This window comes from Callorhinus ursinus, unplaced genomic scaffold, assembly GCF_003265705.2.
Source record: "Callorhinus ursinus isolate GAN/ISIS: 27379988/994484 unplaced genomic scaffold, GSC_fseal_2.0 scaffold5, whole genome shotgun sequence".
Lineage (NCBI taxonomy): Eukaryota > Metazoa > Chordata > Mammalia > Carnivora > Otariidae > Callorhinus > Callorhinus ursinus.
In genome coordinates this window covers 75565876-75584578 of record NW_027397067.1, presented here as the reverse complement: position 1 = coordinate 75584578, position 18703 = coordinate 75565876, and the positions used below count along the sequence as shown (strand labels likewise).

At 39.4% G+C, this 18703-nt stretch overlaps 1 long non-coding RNA gene across 2 annotated transcripts; it reads left to right on the top strand.

Annotated features, from left to right (window-relative positions):
• The first annotated feature begins 265 nt into the window (after positions 1-265).
• On the top strand, positions 266-13773 carry LOC141372853 (uncharacterized). 2 transcript variants are annotated; one of them, XR_012378360.1, is made up of 3 exons: positions 266-370; positions 1714-2391; positions 10901-13773. It is a non-coding gene; the product is annotated as an uncharacterized lncRNA (long non-coding RNA). The 2 variants fall into 2 exon arrangements; XR_012378359.1 differs by lacking the exon at positions 10901-13773 and having other exon boundaries at positions 1714-1819; positions 2243-5773.
• The last annotated feature ends 4930 nt before the right edge of the window (positions 13774-18703 follow it).

Below are 18703 nucleotides of genomic sequence, written 5' to 3'. Positions count from 1 at the left end.
CTCTCCCTCAGACACACTGGAGGGAAAGGTCAAACTAAAGGCGAGGGAGCGGGGAGGCCCGAGGGAGCCGCCGCCGCCGCTGCGCGCCATGACGGATGCGGCCGAGGCTGCTTTCTTTCCGCCGACGCCGCCGAGCCGCTGCTCTCACCGCGCCCCCTGCCCCCGCCCCCCGGGCCCTCCTCCCCCTCGGCTTTCGCGCGTCCCCGCGCCCCCTCCCCACGGCGCTCGGGGCGCGCGTCGGGCCTGGGGCGCGCGCCGGCCGGGCGCGGGCGCGGGCGCGGGCGCGGGAGGGTGGGGGCCGCGGCGGGCGGCCGGCCTCCTTGAGCGACCCCCGGTGCCTTCGCCCGGCCCCTCTACGACAGCCCCCCAGGTGAGTGCGGCGGCGTGGGGGAGAGGGCGTCAGGAGAGGACGGGGGAGCGCTCAGCCCCCTGCCTGACCCCTTCCGGGGACGCTGACAGGCGCTCGGGACCCGGCCTCTGGGGGGCGTCGCAGGGTCAGCCGGTTGGGGGCCTTTTTTTTTTTTTTTGGCGCCGCTGCCCCTCGGGTTCTGGCCCCAGGCTGGTGGGGGGCTCGGCACCGGGGGAGTGTAGCCGCCGGGTAGCAGTTGACAGCGCGACCCGGGCGTGGGGTCAGGCGACTGGAGGCAGGTGGGCCCCTCTCTGGGGCTTGGTAAAGTGCGGGGAGGGGGCGAGGGGCAGGGCAAGGTGCGCGGGGGGCGGGGGAGAGGGGGGTCCGCTGGGAGCTTTCCGGACGCGGTCCTCGGGCAGTTGGGAGAAACTCTGCCCTTGGGACGAGGGGCTGTGCTTTTGCCCGGGCCAGCGAAAGTGGAGGATTTTACAGCAAAACTCGGGGAAGCCAGGCAGGACCGGACGGAAGGGAGAGGGACCGGGAGGACCCGTCTGGATGGGGACCAGAGATGAACAGATCCGCCTGTGGGTAGCACTAGGGCATGATGTGTGGACGTTGCCATGCCAATGTTTGGTGTTTGTTGCTTATGGTTATTTTAGGACTAAATGATAAAAAAAGTTATTTGGGAGAGAGGGAACTGCTTGCATGGTCATGAGTTCTTCCCTGGGTATGCAGGAAATGGGTAAATCTTTCACATTGCCACCCCCAACTGAATCTATGCCCAGTGGGCTTTTAAAAGAATAAATACAAAAACTCCGAAGCACTGAAACGCCGTAATGTCTGTCGGATGAGTTTCAGGTGTCAGGCCCCGTGTTCCACGGGAGAAAAGCAGGAGGACACCGTAGTACTTGATATGCTCAGGCAGTCCCCTTTTTGTAATAAGCTTTGGGGCTCATCAAAGTGGAGTTTAGTTATAACTGCCAGGGTTAAGTAATCACATTGACCCAGTGCCACCCACCAATCAGGAGCTTCCCTGAGTAACTTGGAAGACTGCTAACAGCCCAGTACTCGGTGATTGTGAATAACCAGTGGTTCTGCTGGGTTTTTTTCCTCTTTAATTTTCCGCTATTATATTGCACTTACCAGACGTTAAAATGAGTGATCCAGTTAAACTGCTCTCCACTAAGTCACTTTTAAATTATCAGGCGCTAGCTCTGACATGCCTTTTTTTCATATTTGGAAGTTGCTTGGATACTTCAAATATAATAACTTCAAATTGATAAGGATTTTTTGAGTAATTAAGTCCAGCTTAAGCAGATTATACCAAGTGGATAATGTGTTTTAAAATTTAAATCTCATCCAAGAAAACGTGTGGTTTGTGAACGGGGCAGGATTGTGACAGCTGAGGAAATGCCTGAAGGAGTCTTCTGTGAAGGGTGAGCGAACAGCCAGGACACCGGTGAGTTCAGTGTTAACTGGCAGGCCCCGCATGTGCACACTTGCTCCTTACTTGAGCATTTCTGACACGTGGGAGCTGCTCCTGTTGATTATGGATCTTCTGTTATTTGTCATTTTCAAAAAGTTCTGTCAACAGAAACCCTCACTTCAAAATTGAGTGATTGTGGCATGTACCCAAGATACCGAAGAGTTTCAGTACGAGATATAAAGGATTGTTCGGTTTGGGATCTTGTTAATTCTTTCTGTGCAGCAATTTTTGTACCTGACTGCTCTGATGCCCTTTTGAGGTCTTGCGCCTATTGGCTATTGCTGACATATGTCTGTAAACAGTCCTGTAATGGGCTATTTGAATGTTACAACCTAAAACATCATTTCCTGTAATATATAAATAATTTTTTTTCATCCTTCCTTCTCTCTTTTTAAAGGGAACTGTAGAATTGGGCAAATCAGCACTTACTCAGCATATGCCCCTCCTGTCGGTCTCATTGACCTTGGTAGCATCATGGAGGTCGTGTGTTCAGGGAGATAAACTGTTCTTGAATTTCCACCAAGTGATAAAGACATATGGGAAAGAGATTTGAGATGTGCGTATCTGGATTTTTTAAAATCATTTTTTATTGGGAATTTATTGTGCTTACTGCCAAAAATAAGTCATTGATTTCTTTTTGGAGAATACATTCCTTTCTATTTTAACATTAAAAAACTCACTAAACTTCCTTTTTCAACTTTTCTAGTATTGCTTGTATAGTCTACACTGACAAATGGTTTTTTGGGTGACGTTTTTAAAGCTTGGGAAATAAGAAGGGCAGTAATACCGGGATCAATTTGGCCTGGGAAAGCAGCTGTGCTCTAAGAAATTTGATATTTACAAGTATAAGATTACAAAACAAATTAAGTAGTGGTTAGTTACATGAGAATTCTGTATTTTACAAAAAGCATTCACTAAAAGTTGCCTTTAAATAATCCCTTTTACGTGGTACTTACCAAACGTGACTTGATTTATAGAAAATCATTTGGCGTACAGCAATTTAGGAATAGGTTTTTGGCATAATGTAAGATTTATCAGTATGTTTCTTGAATTGTCCCTTTCTCAAAAATGGGGACAAAATATTTATGGGCTTCTTAAATTTGAGCTTATGCTCAAATGTATGCTACCTATTAATGTGTTAACTGAATAGAAAACTTCTCATTTGATTTGTGCTGTGCCATTTAAAGAGTACATTGAAACCTAATTAAAATGCCAAAATGTTATGGTCAGGTTTGTGTGGAAGCCCATCCAAGGTTAGTGTAGTTACTAAGGTATCAAAAACACCTTGTCGTAAGATACTGTTAGGATGGTGGTCCCGTAGCATAGGCCGACAAGTGGTTATACCCAGACTTCAGCAAAATCAAAATAAATAGATTTGGTCTAAAGTCCACATGCAGTGAAAACCATTACCTTGAATTTTTCTCTAGGTGCAAATTATTCCTCAGAATTAAAGGCTTGATTTTCCTAAGCTCTAATTCTCTTTGGGTCACTTGTGAAAAATTCTATTTTGATAAAAGAAGGACTATGTACTCATTAAACTTTCAAGGGAGCTTTTTCTTTTTTTCTTTTTGTTAGTGCAGTTGGGTTTATTTGGAATCTCAGGAGATACTGAATGAGGTACTTTGAGAGTTTTCATTCTGAAATCATCTTGCTTGGGCGATGTAAAAACAAAAAAGGAATGTTAATAAGAGTAGAACTTGCTTATGGGTTAGTTCAAACTTTATGTTGGAGTACAGGGTGAAGGAAGGAACTGGGCACAAACTTTATTATGGATAATTAATCAAATTTACTTTGCCTTGTACTATTCATGTCTGGCTTCATAAGAGTGACACTTCTCCCCAGTTTTAGAGAGGTCTTATTTTTAGAGACGGAATTTAAAGGAAAAGAGCTAAGCATATGGGAATAAAAGTGTTCAAAGCATCAAAGTGTTTGAGTGCTTTAATAGTTTTTGTTTTGTTTTTGTGCATTAGACAGAAAGCAAGAAATTATTTTCCTGCTGAATATGGGTTGAGAGCCCAACTTTGTGATAATGGGCACAGTTTTATTCCTCCTAGAATAATTGAATATTATAAAAATTGAGGGAATTTTTGAGCTTGAATGATGCCATTGATTTCTTAGTACAGGCTCTTAGTTCCTCTGTTGAACAAGTGAGTAAAAATGAAGATTGAGGATGTGATATTAAAAGAAATTTTTTCAATTTAAAAAAAAAAATTCCAAGGTATTGTCTCAAAGGATTGCTAATTTTAGAGCATGGTGAGGTTAAAAAAAAAAACCTTATTACTTGGATATATTAGTAATGAGGGCATGTAATTAAAAAAATTTTTAAATACATGCAAAAAAGTTAAGTAGACTATTTTGGATTGAAAATATTTGTGCCAAGGGGTGTCTGAGTGGCTAAGTCGGTTGAACGTTGGACTCTTGATTTCATCTCAAGTCATGATCTCCGGTAGATGGAGCCCTACCATGCTGGGCCTGGGGCCTGCTTGAGATTCTCTCTCTCCCTCTCCTTCTGCCCCTCTACCCTCTCACTCTCTAATAATAATAATAATAAATTTTAATTAGAACATAAGGCTGATTTATGTTAATCAGTTTCATTATTTAACTCAGTATCACTTCAAAAATGTCATTCAATTTTTCTGTTCTCAGTTTTCTATAAAATACAATTAGTAGTACAACATACTTGAAAGTTGGGTTTTTAAATAATAATTGTTAGACTTCTTAAGCATAAAATATTACCTAATACTGATATGTATATGTAAATCTTCTATATGGAATTTTTAGAAGTTTGGACCTCATAATCTATAGAAATTTAGGCAAAAGTTTGAAAAACCAGAAATGCAGAGTTCAGAGTTATAGATCATCCTGTGAATTGTATTTTCCTCATTCTCCTTAAAGGATTTTCTTTCACTCTTGCTTGTTTGTATCTTCTAGACTCCAGTCATGCTAGTTTTTAGTGTTGGATGGTATCTACACCATCAATAGAAGGTTCTCTTGTAAAAACTGCTCTATGTATCTTCTCGCAGCTGTTCCATCTGGGAGAGTGTTTGAATTTCACTTACTGAATATGCTTTAATCACAAGATATTACTAAATAGAAAGGTTCTAATGATGTACTTACTGTATGTTGGCTAATCGAACAGAATAATAAAAAATAAATAGATTATTGCAATTTTCACAAACTAGAGGAAAATATAAATTTATCTTAAGGTATTTTATAAACATTTTTATATTACTGCAGGGATAGGTAAAAGTATGTGTAATTTAATATTTCTAACTATTATTAACATTTGTTCTAACTTTATTTGATGTATTAAAATCAGAATAGTAGGTGTACAGTCTCATTTAAAAACATGTCTCTGGAAAACAGTACATATGTCATAAATTTAAATAAACATTGATTATAGAAAATCAAAAAAAATATGTCTATGGAATATTTTTCAAAACAACTTGCCCTTAAATGGGCAGAGGATGAAAATTTTACAGTGAAACCTTCTAAATGAATATATAGTTAAGTGATATCAGGTATTGTTTTGATTGTTATCTTACATATGAGGATTTTTTGTGTGTTTTTATAGGCTTGCTTTTAAGTATTTTATTTTTAAAAGTTTTCTTTAAAAAAAGGCACTTTGTTCTTAATGACTATTTTGGAGTCTTCACACTTTTATATTTGAAAGAAGTGGAAATGAGTGATTTATTAAGTTCTTTTCATAAAATGCACTAATTTAATTGGCGCATGTAATGTAATTTATATTTGCTATAATCAGAGAGTTGTCTTTATCCTAAACAAATTTATAGGAGAATAGTTAGCAATTTTGGTGAATTTAGGTAGTGTAGACTGTGCCCAGAAATGATCAACGTTGGACTGAGTTTACAGTATCATGTGAAAATGTTATTTCCCTTATAAAGACATTTATATTGTGTCTGTTTAAGGACCCTTTCTTAACCATGCCTGTAAGTAAATATATTATACACATTGGTCAGATGATGTTTTGAAGGATTTAATTTATATCCTATGCTTCTTTTAATAATGATACCCAAGATACCGAAGAGTTTCAGTACGAGATATAAAGGATTATTCGGTTTGGGATCTTGTTAATTCTTTCTGTGCAGCAATTTTTGTACCTGACTGCTCTGATGCCCTTTTAATAATTGTCAATAGTTTTCCTCCTTTTAATAATTGTCAATAGTTGGCCTTTAGCCACTTACTATGGAGGAAATTTTAATGCATGATAGAGTGGCCCAGGGTGGTGGTAGTTTTTGTTTTCTAGTGTCTTATCTGATGGAGAAAAGTGAGATTGTTCTCTAACTCTTAATATATGTTAAATACTGTTTTGAACATCTGTTTTTAATCAGTCTACAATTTATAAAGGGGAAAGCACGTTAAACACTTTTGAGATGATTTAAGTGGTTATGTACCCCCCTTCCCACTTTGCCGAGAACATTATTGCAAGGAATGGAGATGATAGTGGTAAAGAGAAGCATGGTATGGGTTAAATTAGTTGTATAAAGGGAATATACTTGTTTTAATATAAAATGTGTTAAATTAATCATTGTATACTTTTTCCTTCAGATTGTAACCTTGCTTTTTTATTAGCACTTCTGACTGAAGAGGCAAGAGTAGCAAACTGCCAGGACAAGCATATGGGAATCTTTAATCAGTTTACATATTATTGCTGATAGCTGAGGAAGATAAACACTTCTACACTGATGATCATTTTCAGTGATCCCATGTATAGCTCCACATTTTATAAGGTGGAAACAGATGCTCAAGTGATAAGTGGGGAAGGATTTTCAGATTCAAAGTCATTGTTAAGAAAATTCAAGATTACCAATCTTCAAAAAATTACATTATATCAATTATAATCATATATTCTATATTTCCCAACACTGTACCAATTTTGAATATCCTGTGGCCATAAATACACTAGTTAGTATGTGTCCAACCATAAATCCTAACTTTTAGACAATGTCCACTTAAATTATAGTTTAACTGAAGGATGAACAGGCTGATTATCTTATGTTTTCTGTATTTTAACAGTTTGTCATTGATTTTTTTAAGGTCTAGTACTGTTCGCTTAGTTTTGTGTATGCCTAGCTCCACAATTGAAGAGAAATTACAAGAATGAATCCTTGAGAAGTTAGAATCACATTGGGAGAGGCATGAGGTAAACAGAACATAATTGTAAGGGCTCCTGGGTGGCTCAGTTGGTTGAGCGTCCAACTCTTGGTTTTGGCTCAGGTCATGATCTCAGGGTCGTGAGATCGAGCCCCACTTCGGGCTCCTCAACCTGTGGTGTCTGCTTGAGATTCTCTCCCTCCCTCCCCCCACTCTTACACTCACACTCTCTCTCTCAAATGGGTAAATAAATCTTTTTTTAAAAGAACATAATTGTATAAATATATTAATTTTTCTCTCTAAAGCAGTGGTTTTGAATCTATTCTGTAAGGTTCTGGAGGAAGTCAAGTAGGTTCATTCCAATTTCAACCAGTGCAGTCTTACTTTCATCAATTTTAAGTATGGAAGTTTACATAGGTTTCTTTTGAGAGCAGGGTTCTGTTGTTTAAAAAGTGTGATAACCACTATTGTTAGCATATTTGATCTTATCACTGTTCTACTCAAATCCTTACAGTGGTTGGGTCCTTTTGTTATGATTTTGAAGACTTCTCTTTATCTAGCACCAGCTTCATTCTTCATCTCTTCTCACTCACTCTCTCACTTTCCATGTAAACCCTTCATTCTAGTTCGACTTAAATTGCTTGGTATTCCCTGAGAGGAAAATGTTCACTTACATCTCCATGCCTTTGCACAGGGAGCTGCCGTCATTCTTACCATGCTAGGCAGGATTCTGCTCCCTTGGAATTTGGTCACAGCTCCAAAGAAGCATTTATTTCATTGTTTTGTAACTGTGGGCTCCCTTGAGAACAGAGCCCATCTGATCTTATCTTTGTACTACTTGGTGTTCACTGAGTATTCAAATGCGTGTTAAATAACTGCATTTAGAATTTGAGAAGTCGTAGAATTAGTTTAATGCACACTCATGTGAATAAAACATCCCAGATCTAGTCTGTGCAGAGTATTTTTAATGACGTAGTGTCAGGCTAAGTATGTCAGTGGCACCCAGTTGCACTTATCATGAAGTATAATAAAGCCAAAAGATGAGATTAAGTTCTAGTGTCGTAAATGAAGCATTGTATTGGATTTAGTTATCTAATCCTAAAAGTTGGTTGTGAAAGCATTGTAACAATGATTTTATAAATTTTATAAATTTTACAATGCCTGGGTGGCTCAGTTGGTTAAATGACTGCCTTCGGCTCAGGTCATGATCCTGGAGTCACAGGATCAAATCCCACATCGGACTCCCTGCTCAGCGGGAAGCCTGCTTCTCTGTCTGCCTGCTGCTCCTGTGCTCATTCTCTCTCTGTCAAGTAAATAAAAATCTAAATAAATAAACAAACAAATAAGATTTTATAAATTTTGTACAGTCCTGATTGCCCATAAAGAAATTTCTTCATATGTGACTAAAGCGAATAGATTCAAGACCTTCATATGTCAAAGTATATAATATATTAATGCCCGCTCATAGAGGTTAAAAGTGGGCCCTGGAGCTGCCCTGCCTAAATTCATATCCCTTTCCTGCCTGTCAGTACTGTGTGATCTTCTGCAAGTTACTTAACCATTCTGTGCCTCCTTTTTCTTATCTGTAAAATGAGGAAATTGAGGATACTGCTTTATATAGCTATGATGAAGTATATATGTGAGCTAATGTATGTTGAGCACACGAGGGAACGCCCACCACCCAGAAAACACTCAATAAACGTTAGCTCTACGTGATTTCTAGTGGCTTCTTGTTTAAACAAATGAATGTTGTGCATCACTTAAAAATAATTGCTTTAATATGCAAGTATCTAATTGAAAAGAAAGAACATGTTTAGTTAGCTATGTCTTTCACCTAGCAACTGTTTTATCCCCTTACTGACTCATTCTCTGGTCTCCCAGTGGAGTATAGACTGTTTCTGTCAGATGGATGGACATGGGAGATTTGAAACTATGTTCTCCTGATTTCTGCAGCAGAGCATTGTGTTCCCACGACCTGTGCAATTCTTGGTAGTGCCCACAAGAGAGGAGGGAGAGAGATAACAAGCATAAGAATCCAGCGACAAGTTCTTAAGCCTTAACCTGTACCAAATAAGTCCTAAAGTTTCATACTCCTTTAGTAGAGGCTATGTGTTCAGCTTTTTTCCTTTTTTACATTTTCCTTTACTGTTTTGGCTTGGAATAATAGATTATTTAAAGTCCGAATTTACATTTATTCCAGAAAAGTACATACACATTTACTTTAATTAGTCAGTGAACCTGTTTTTTTCTCATTCTTTACATTTACTTCCTGCAGTGAGGGAAATCAGTAGGATGTCAGTCATTTGTGTCAGTACTGTGTTCTATGAAAATCTTATGTACTATAAAATCCTGTTAAATAGCCCATTTAGGATGCAAAGAAAATGTTAAGGGAAGAAGAAAATTGTATTCCAAGATACTACTTTGTAAAGAGTGGGTTATTCTTATAACAAATAATAGCCAGCTTGTCCTTACAGCCTCCTTTGACTTTCTTTCTTCCGTGTCACAAGACATAATGGGTAACTTTTAAGAACTGTTTCATTAAAGGAAGGAATTTAACAAGCAGTGTTGAGTGTTCACTGCTAACTGTGGGTGACTTGCAGATGAGGAACTGTGGTGTAAAGATAAATCAGGCATTCGTCTTTATATACTGCTTAATGACCGGCTAGCGAGACCAGAGAGTGAAGGGAAGACGTGGGAATGAATGCTGGAATGAGAGTGGGAAAGTGCTGGATTTTGAAGAGAATGAGGAAACAAAGTAAGTGCAAGGACCATTTTTAAAATGCCAGTGGTGTGCAGTGTGACAGTCTGCCATGAGAAATGTGAGTGTTTATACAAATTGATCGATACACTTAGTATCATCCTGTAATCAGAACACTCGTTTAATATTAGCCAATTTTCGCCTAAGTGCCATTGGTGGAACTTTCAAAATATTTTTTGCACCTCCCTGAAAATTATAGCAGGTAGGTCATGCTAAGAAAAACAACTTCAGAATAAATACAATTTTGACTAAGCCTGTTTCCTCTGTACAAACCAGGACACTGTGTTCGTGTTTAATGTTATCTGGCCTTGAAATTTCATTTCCCTTCAACAGCATGCCTTTCTGTTTCTTAGGCCAAACAACTTCTTGTTTTACTTCCTACCTCAGTTCTTGTTCCTCATTGTCACTATTAGTATTAATATTATTATGATGGTGTCATAAAAGAGAAACACTATTTGGGTGTTTTCAGATGCCTCAGATGTGCTGGGTTACGTAGAGGAGTGCGCTAAGGTTTGTATGACTTTGCCAGTCCTGTCTTCCCAGTAGCACCCCCATCCCGTCCCCCGCCCTTCCTTGTTTTAGAAGGTTTCTAATTGTTGGAAAGAACTTCTCATTGGTCTCAGTCTCTTTCCCGTCTAATTTTCACCTACTGATCCTTGCCATTCTAGGGCTATGTATGGGAAACACACAATAAATTCTTACACACCATAAATCTTCAAGTATTTGAAAACGACTATTAAATGCTACTTGAATCATTTTTTTCCCCACAATAAGGGGAAAAAAGCTAATTCTCAAAAGATATGCACATGACATGGTTTACAGAACTTTCTCCATCCACATCACTAACTCATGACAAAGTCTGGTCATCAGTATAGCTCTTCAAATACAGTGGCCAGAACTGAACCAACTGCTTCAGATCTGATCTGACCATGGCTGAATACAATGAAGCTGTTATCTGGATACTGTACTTCTATTAATGCAGGCTGAAATTTGCATTACAGTTTTTGGCAGCCACATTACCCTTTGCTCATATTGAGCTTCTGGTCAACTAAAACCTTGTCTCCTTCTCACGTGGGCTGCTTTAAGTCTAATCTTTCTCATTCTTTATTTGCCAGTTGGATCTTTGAAAGTACATGCAAGATATGAGGTCTTGGCGTTACCATAAAAGTTTAAATGAATTTATCTTTTTCAGATTTCATCCCGTTTGGCTCTGGAGATTTGAGCTAACATTTCTATAAAACAGCACAGTTTTCATGGTGCTTTCACATATATTTTAATTTAATCTTCACAACAACCCCCAAGAATCAGAAGAGAGAATGACTTTCCACGAAATCAAGAATTGGCAGATGTGGGACTATGTCACTGGTTTTTTGATAACAGATCCCACGCCCATCTTCTTATCACTGCTCACTTAGTAAGCATTTAAGCCCTTTACTATGTGGCCAGCACTCTGTGGTGTTGGTGCGTCAGTGAGCCAGACAGAGGACAGTCTCTGCCCACTGGTATTTGTGGCCTGACACATAAATAATTACTGCCAATTGCTGAGCACTTTGTATTGGTAAGGCACTGTGGTGGATTGCTCTGTTGTTAAAAAGAATTTGTTGCCTTTCTTTACGAGGGTCCTCCCTTCTGTAGGAGGATGATATTTCCCACTTTGTTGACATCAGGTTTGGACACTTGGCTTTCCTTGACCAATAAAATGTGAGAGGAAGTGACATGTTCCTTGTTTGAGCAGATGTTTTAAATTCCATCTTGTGGTTTTGCCAGTGGCTTTTTTTCCTGTCATGGAACCAGTATACCTTAGCTAGAGCCAGTCCCAGAATGATGGTGCCTTCAGATTGGGTCCCAGAATGATGGAGCAGAGCTGAAGCCGATCCGTGACAGAAATTATTAACATAAGTGAGAAATAAACCCTTGTGTTGTAGGCACCATGATTTTGGAGTCATTTGTTAACACTGTAACATAATACATCCCAAACTCAGTGTGATGCTAAACATCAATCGAGGTACTAGATAAGACACGGAAGAAGATGTAGGCGTTGTCCTCAAGGAGAGTGCAGTTTTGGTGAATGCATTCAATTTCCACAGGTTATTGGTAGTTGGGGAAAAGGAGAATATACGTATGGAAAGGACTTTGAAGTTGGGACTCCTTGCTGACCTTCACCTCAGCCCTAGGCTGAATCAGTCAATGTGTTGACTAGGTCTGTGATCCAGCTCCTCACTGTTAAAACTTCTTATCATTCAAAATTTGATCAGCATGGTTTTCTAAATCCTCATTCAAATCACCTTTTGTAAAAAAAAAAAAAAAAAAAAAGTGTAAGAGGATGGGCTTCTACAGATGGTCAGCAGAAACTTCTTTCATAAATTTATTAATCAGCATTCACTAGGTAACCTAAGAATCTACCTAGTTGAGGGGCGCTGAGTGGCTCAGTCGTTAAGCGTCTGCCTTCGGCTCAGGTCATGATCCCAGGATCCTGGGATCGAGCCCCGCATCAGGCTTCTTGCTCTGCAGAGAGCCTGCTTCTCCCTCTCCCCCTCCCCCTCCTTGTGTTCCCGCTCTCGCTGTGTCTCTCTCTGTCAAATAAATAACATCTTTAAAAAAAAGAATCTACCTAGTTGAACTGTTTCACCAACATATCCAGAAAAATACGAGGTCCTAGGTTCCATGTCAGTCGTGTTTATAAGCATTCAGATTTCCCATTACCACAGCTATGCGTACATCTCACTTTGCATGGGGATATTAGAGAGACAAAGCCCAGGGTGGGATTCTGCGAAGAATTTCCTCACTGTGAGAAGCTAAGGAATATATGCCCAGGGTTCAGGGAAGTACTTGAAATCCTTGAAATAATTACATGTAAAATTTTATGTGAATATACATCGTTGTGGGGTGTAGTGCTCATCACATTCTCAAAGGGAATCGTGATTCCCCTGGAAGGTTATAAGCCCTGTTGCGGGTTGAGAATGGAAGTCAAACCAGGATCTGGAGAGTGCCAGGATATAAGAGACAGGTGGGGCGAGAACCCAGAAGGGACCCCAAGAAGGAATCACTGGAAAGGGTTGAGGACCAGGAGCAAATACGATGTTACAGAAGCTGGCTCCTTCTTTATCATATTTTTAAAAAAAAATCTGTTCTAGAATTTTGCATGAATTCTACATGCATCTTCATGGTATTTCTTTTATGATTCCTTAGAAGTTACCAAACTTGGAGATATATGTAATGTCTTAGGATATGATTTTTCTTGATCTATAAATACAAATTTAAAGCAATTCCTTCTTCTTTTTCTGTCTCCTTTTTATTTTGGGCTTCAGTTACTTTTTTTCTTTTTTTTCCCCTTAATCCTTTTTTACCCTTCCCAGATTAAAGATCATTCTTCTTGTTTAAAAAGGCTGACTCAAGATGGGAATGAAGCAGTCTTTTAGGTTATCTGTAGACAATTGATCCCAAGTAAGGAAACCTGCCTTTGTTATTCTTTAAGTCTTCAAAATTTTCCTTAGCGCTTCTAACAAATGTCTACCTTTTTAAAACAACTTTATTGAGATATAAATTGTTAACACAGTAAATTGAACATATTGAACATATACAGTCTGATAAGCCTTGACATATATGTATGCCTATAAAACCATCACCATTGGGACGCCTGGGTGGCTCAGTCAGGCTGCCTTCAGCTCAGGTCCTGATCCCAGGGTCCTGGGATCAAGTCCCGCATCAGGCTCCCTGCTCAGCGGTATATGTACACATACAGCTCCCTCTGCTTGTGCTCCCTCTGCTTGTGATCTCTCTGTCAAATAAAATATATTTTATGGGGACAGAGGGGACCCTCTGTCAAATAAATAAAATCTTAAAAAAAAAAAATCACATTCAAGATACTGAACATATCCATCACCCCCAGAAGGCTCTTAATAATGTCCCCCATTTCTCTCCAGGCAACCACTATTCGTTTTCCTTCACTTACATTCGTTGGCATGTCCTAGAATAAAGTTCATACTCTTTTTTTGGTCTACCTTCTTTCCCCAGCATGATTATTTTGAGAATTATCCATTGATAGTTTATTCCTTTTTTATTGCTAAGTAGGATTCTGTTGTATGGATATACTGGAGTTTGTGTGTCCATTCACCTCTCAATCGATACTGGGTTATTTCTAGTTTTTGACTGTTAAAAATAGAACTGCCATGAACATCCACATACATGTCTTTGGATGGATGTATGCCCTCACTTCTCTTGGGTAAATACCAAAGAGTGGAGTGGATGAACCAATCATATGGTAGGGGTGTGTGTGTGTGTGTGTGTGTGTGTGTGTGTGTGTGTGTGTGTGTGTAGAGTGAGAGATTTTAAGAAATCAGATCACACGATTGTGGGAGTTAGAGTGAGAGATTTTAAGAAATCAGATCACATGATTGTGGGAGTTAGCAAGTCCGAAATCCACAGGCCAGGCCAGCAGGCTGGAACCTCAGGCAAGAGAGTTGATGTTCCAGTCCTGAGTCCAAAGTCTGTAGCCTACGCCAGCAGGCTGGAAATTCAGGCAGAATTACTATTCCCATTTTGAGGCAATAATTTTGTCACTTTCTCCAAACAAACGAAAGCACTGTTCCAAGCTCTAGAATTATAGGAGTAAAAAAGATAAGCAAGGTTCCTGCTCTTTTAAAGTTGCTTTCCTGGCAGGTTATGACAGGAGAGGCAGGCCGCAAACAAGTAAAGGAATAAACAAACCAAATAATTTCAGGTTGTGATAAGAGCTATGAAGAAAATGAAGGAGATGTGACAAAGAATTCCTGGGGTGGGGAGCCCACTTCTGAGAAGGCCGCCGGGAAGACCTCTTGGAGGGAGTGGTGTTTCAGTAGAAACCCCAGAAGGATTCGAAGGAACCAGGTATGTGATCTACATGGAAACGTGTCTGGCAGAGAGAAGAGCGAGTGCACAGCCTCTAAAGTGGGGAAGAGTTGGCACATTGGAGTTGCTGAGACAGAAGCCTGGAGATGCTGCTGGAGAAGAGAGAAGAGCAGTGTGTGTAGTGTGTTACAGGCCACAGTAAGGAGATTGGATTTTATTCTAAGTGCAGTGGGAAGCCACGGGAGGGTTTTAAGAAAGAAAGTGACATGTATATTGGATGGAAATGTTCCATGGACCTTTGGAAACATTAATCTAGCTGAGCCAGCTATATACGTTAGCGTGACTTGGATTTCTCGTTGCCCAAGAAACATTAAACTACTTATTTTTCCTGATATAAAAATCCTAACCAGATTCTATCAAAGCCAAGCCTGTGTTATCTAAAGCAAATACTATTTAAATCTTTTTTTCACTAAGATTTTTTATGCACTTGTATGTATTTTCAAAAATAGTGTTTTCTGGATTTTTTTCTTTTATAAGTACGTGTGGCAGTTGACTAGCAGCTGTAAAGAGCACAACTTTGGTTTCAGGTATGAGCGTAATTATTGACCACATGGAAGCATTTGATAAATATTAACAGATCTTTATATATGATTTCATCATAGAATCATGGAATTGTTGAGCCGAATGGACCTTAAGAATTATTGAATCTTAATTCCTTTCATAGAGGAGGCAGTTTCGATCCAGAGAGGTTAAATGGGTCACATGTAAACACATAAAATAAAATTTAAAATAAGCCTGGTTTTTATTATCCCCCAGTTGCGGGATGAGAGATTCTTGAGGCCAAATATGGAACAGGGAAAAGACTGTGACATCAGTTTGCTTTTACATTTGCTGCCTTCTTCTCTGTTGCTTATTTATTTTACATCTATGCTTCTTTATACTTATCCCTGGACTGAAGAAATTGAGATGAATCAGACAGGCCCTCTCTTAGTATGGAAACAGACAAGAAAACAAACGGTTGCCATATACATTAAATGCCACTAGAAGACAAGCTTAGTGTGTTGTGGGTGTAAGTGATGTGCGTGTCTGTTGAATGACTCTTAAGTTTGGAGTCTGTTTACCTGCACGATTGAGTGCCTGGCCCCTTGTGTAGTATATACTGTGTTGCCTCTGCTATTTGGCCTTTCCTGTGCTCTTTTGCTGCCCAGCCATAGCCCTGGGCTAAACTTAAGCCAATTTGAAGGCCATATGTCAGACCATATCTGACCAGTAAGACTTGTCTTGACAGCTCTGCTCCAGCCACTTGAGAGCACTGAGACCTCAGGATGTACCCGTGGCCAGTGATAAGCCACCATGACAGCATGTCTTATTTTGAATAGAAACCCATTTAAAGATGAATTTAAGAGTACGTGATCTTATATTTCTCCTCTCAAGTGAGCAGATTTCATTAATTCTTAATTTTGAAAAATTTTTAAAGGAAATAGGAACATCGATTTTTTTGTTTATTTTGACTCATTTACCTTTTTACTATATTTGGGGGATGAGGTGGCCATTCCTAAGAAAACTGGCACATGAAGTTCATGGTTGATGTTCTAACATGTTCTGAATCTTAAAGCCCCCAAAATGCATTGAGAGAACAGGTAAATAAAATAGCACTGCTGTAATTAAAGGAGAAACAGTAGTTTCCTTTTAAACCTTTCTCTTTCAAGAGCTTATAATTTTCTGTATAACCCAGACACTGTCCTGTGGGCAGGTATGTTTTATTTTTGCCCTTGATTCTTTAATATAAAGTTTGATTAAAAAGGAAAGATAGTAACTTTTTGTCTCCCAAATGAAGAATGGTCATATTTGCAGGGTTGGTTTGTTTGTTAATAAGATGGAGTTCCATACCCCTGAGCCTGCTGTAGTTTGAAGAATAATATCAGTATCTTTTATCTACGAGAAATATCTGTGACATTGTGTGTGTGTGTAAAATCAAAACCTGCAAATATACATTGGCAAGAATATTAGATAATTCCTGATGACTGTATTATGTTTTCACAGAATATTAGAAAACAGGCAGTTTTGACAGTCTATTATAGTAGGTGATCAGGCATTCTCCATCTCTTAGGTCATATGAGGATAAAATTATCCATCTCCATTATCTCCCAGACCTTATGAGGAAGAAAGGTAGAATTTTAGACATGTGAACTAAAAAATTGGACTGAAGTTAGCAGTCTAAAAATGATAAAACCAAGTTGTTTGCATAACTGTGTCCCCCCCCCCCTTTATTTTGTGTAGATGGAGAAACAACTATAGAGGCATTTTCTGTGGAAGATGAATAAAGCTATTTATCATGAATGATTTTAGCTTGTGTAGAAAACATCTCCAGCTGCACTAAATATAAAACTGTCAGCTCTCCAAAGGTGTCTGCAATTATTACTCATCTTACTTGACAGAGCAGGCCTGTGGCATGTGTGAGAACGGGCTCTGGAGCCAGGCTGCAGGGTTCAGAGCCTGGCCCATCAGCTACTGTGTGGTTCTGGGCAGACTGCTTTCTGTCTCATACTCTTCATTTACGAAACAGAATAATACCAGTACCTACCTAACGGGGCCGTTAGGAGGATTAGATGTGTTAATGCACATGGCCCACTAAGAACGCTGCTACAAACAGAGTAAGCACCAGATGAGTGTTAACAGTTCTTATTATTGGTGCATGGCTATAATACATTTAAGTGGCTGCTTTTATTGGTCAAGTTTTCACAGGGAATTTGGCATTTGAACTAGGCCTTGATGGATAAACAGGATTCATAAAAGGGAAATAGAAAGAATTGAACATGGGAAAAGCTGTGTGAACAAAATGAAAGAGGAGGTAAAGAATCTGTTTCTCTTCTTTTCTCCTTCCATTTATTGCATATTAGCTGTGTGCCTGCCCCCGAGCTCTGCATTTGGGGAACGTTACATTATCTCAGTCAGTCCTCACAATAACCCTACAGGATAGATATTTTCAATTCTCATTTTACAGATGGGAAAGTAGCCACAGAAAAGTAAAGTCACTTTCCCAGAGTCACAAAGTTAAATGTTGGCCTAGTTCTGTCTGATTGTAGAGCTCTCACATTCTTTATTATTGTCCAATACTGCCTTCCTAAGAGACTATCGGAAGAGGATTAAAAAAAAAAAAAAAATTAAAGGGTGAAGGCTCCGTGGTTGGTGTTCTAAACATTAACAGAATTACGGTATTAGGGATACATGTGATCATTTTGTCAAAGTGAGCGACTCTGGATACTGTGTATGCTAGTCCTTTCAAAAGATTGAAGAGAAATGTGCATGCCAGTGCTTTCTGAATGCGTTTTCCCCAGCATTTGAAAGTACTCATTTTTTCTGAACAGAATGACAGTATTTTGGTTGCTAAAGTTTTTATTTTTCTTATTATTAATTATAGGTACAGCCAACAACTCAGGTGCTAGCCTTTATAAAACTAGAATAAGACGTAAATGAACTAGAATCTTGGCAACTAGGATCTTTCCCTAGAATGGATCCTTCTTTCTGCCCTTTTTTTTTTTAATTTTATCATGTTATGTTAATCACCATACATTACATCATTAGATTTTGGTGTAGTGTTCCATGATTCATTGTTTGAGTAAAACACCCAGTGCTCCATTCAATACGCGCCCTCTTTAATACCCATCACCAGGCTAACCAATCCCACTCCCCCCTCCCCTCTAGAACCCTCCGTTTGTTTCTCAGAGTCCATCGTCTCTCATGGTTCGTTTCCCCCTCTGCTTTCCCCCCTTCATTTTACCCTTCCTACTGTCTTCTTTTTTTTTTTTTTTTTTTAACATGTACTGTATTATTTGTTTCAGAGGTACAGGTCTGCGATTCAACAGTCTCACACAATTCCCAGTGCTCACCAAAGCACATACCCTCCCCAATGTCCATCACCCAGCCACCCCATCCCTCCCACCCCCCACCACTCCAGCAACACTCAGTTTCCTGAGATTAAGAATTCCTCATATCAGTGAGGTCATAGGATACATGTCTATCTCTGATTGACTTATTTCACTCAGCATAATACCCTCCAGTTCCATCCACGCTTTTTAAGGAAAAAGAATTTTTTTTCTTTTTAAGAAAAAAGAACACGATATGAAAACAAATGCCAGAGATAACAGCCAGAGATTGAAAAATAAAA